Source organism: Chaetura pelagica, unplaced genomic scaffold (genome assembly GCF_000747805.2).
Source record: "Chaetura pelagica isolate M959 unplaced genomic scaffold, ChaPel_1.0 scaffold609, whole genome shotgun sequence".
Classification (NCBI taxonomy): domain Eukaryota; kingdom Metazoa; phylum Chordata; class Aves; order Apodiformes; family Apodidae; genus Chaetura; species Chaetura pelagica.
Window position 1 is genome coordinate 1 of NW_009954502.1, and position 2,273 is coordinate 2,273.

The window sequence follows — 2,273 nt, forward strand, 5'->3', positions numbered from 1 at the left end:
CAGGATGCTCTTGGTGTCCTCACACCAGCCCTGCTCCCACCCCTGAGCCTCTTACTCCATAATCACCTCTCCAAGATGCTCTTGGTGTCCCCACATCTGCCCTGACCCACCCCTGAGCCTCTTGCCCCACAACCACCTCTCCAAGATGCTCTTGGTGTCCCCACACCGGCTCAGATCCACCCCTGAGCCCCACAGCTGGATCTCCAGGATGCTCTTGGTGTCCTCACACCAGCTCTACTCCCACCCCTGAGCCTCTTGCCCCACAACCACATCTCCAAGTGTCCCCACATCAACCCCGCTCCCCCCCTGAGCCCCACAGCTGGATCTCCAGGATGCTCTTGGTGTCTCCACATCAACCCTGATCCACCCCTGAGCCCCACAGCTGGGTCTCCAGGATGCTCTTGGTGTCCTCACATCTGCCCTGACCCACCCCTGAGCCTCTTGCCCCACAATCAAGATGCTCTTCGTGTCCTCACACCACGTCTGAGCCTCTTGCCCCACAACCACTTCTCCAGGATGCTCTTGGTGTCCCCACACCAGCCCAGATCCACCCCTGAGCCCCACAGCTGGATCTCCAGGGTGCTCTTGGTGTCCTCACACCACTTCTGAGCCTCTTGCCCCACAATCAAGATGCTCTTGGTGTCCTCACACCAGCCCTGAGCCTCTTGCTCCCTAATCACCTCTCCAAGATGCTCTTGGTGTCCCCACACCAACCCTGCTCCACCCCTGAGCCCCACAACTGCATCTCCAGGATGCTCTTGGTGTCCTCACCCCAGTCCTGACCCACCTCTGAGCCTCTTGCCCCACAACCACATCTCCAAGTGTCCCACATCAACCCTGATCCACCCCTGAGCCCCACAGCTGGGTCTCCAGGATGCTCTTGGTGTCCCCACACCAGCCCTGAGCCTCTTGCCCCACAACCACATCTCCAAGGTGCTCTTGGTGTCCCCAAACCAGCCCAGATTCACCCCTGAGCCCCACAGCTGGGTCTCCAGGATGCTCTTGGTGTCCTCACACCAGTCCTGACCCACCTCTGAGCCTCTTGCCCCACAACCACATCTCCAAGTGTCCCACATCAACCCTGATCCACCCCTGAGCCCCACAGCTGGGTCTCCAGGATGCTCTTGGTGTCCCCACACCAACCCTGCTCCCACCCCCCTGCGCCTCTCACCCCACAACCACCTCTCCAAGATGCTCTTGGTGTCCCCACACCGGCTCAGATCCACCCCTGAGCCCCACAACTCTATCTCCAGGATGCTCTTGGTGTCCCCACACCAGCCCTGAGCCTCTTGCCCCACAACCACATCTCCAAGGTGCTCTTGGTGTCCCCAAACCAGCCCAGATTCACCCCTGAGCCCCACAGCTGGGTCTCCAGGATGCTCTTGGTGTCCTCACATCTGCCCTGACCCACCCCTGAGCCTCTTGCCCCACAATCAAGATGCTCTTCGTGTCCTCACACCACGTCTGAGCCTCTTGCCCCACAACCACTTCTCCAGGATGCTCTTGGTGCCCCCACCCCAGCTCTGCTCCCCCCCTGAGCCCCACAGCTGGATCTCCAAGATGCTCTTGGTGTCCTCACAACAGCCCTTCTCCCAACCCCCTGAGCCTCTTACCCCACAACCACCTCTCCAAGATGCTCCTGGGGTCTCCACATCAACCCTGACCCACCCCTGAGCCTCTTGCCCCACAACCACCTCTCCAAGATCCTCTTGGTGCCCCCACACCAGCTCCGATCCACCCCTAAGCACCACAACCACATCTCTAGGATGCTCTTGGTGTCCCCACACCAGCCCTACTCCACCCCTGAGCCCCACAGCTCTATCTCCAAGATGCTCTTGGTGTCTCCACACCAACCCCACTCCACCTCTGAGCCCCACAACTCTATTTCCAGGATGCTCTTGGTGTCCTCACACCAGCCCAGATTCACCCCTGAGCCCCACATCTGGATCTCCAGGATGCTCTTGGTGCCCCCAGCCCATCCCTGCTCCCACCCCTGAGCCTCTTGCCCCACAACCACCTCTCTAGGATGCTCTTGGTGCCCCCAGCCCATCCCTGCTCCCACCCCTGAGCCTCTTGCCCCACAACCACCTCTCTAGGATGCTCTTGGTGCCCCCAGCCCATCCCTGCTCCCACCCCTGAGCCTCTTGCCCCACAACCACCTCTCTAGGATGCTCTTGGTGCCCCCAGCCCATCCCTGCTCCCACCCCTGAGCCTCTTGCCCCACAACCACCTCTCTAGGATGCTCTTGGTGCCCCCAGCCCATCCCTGCTCCC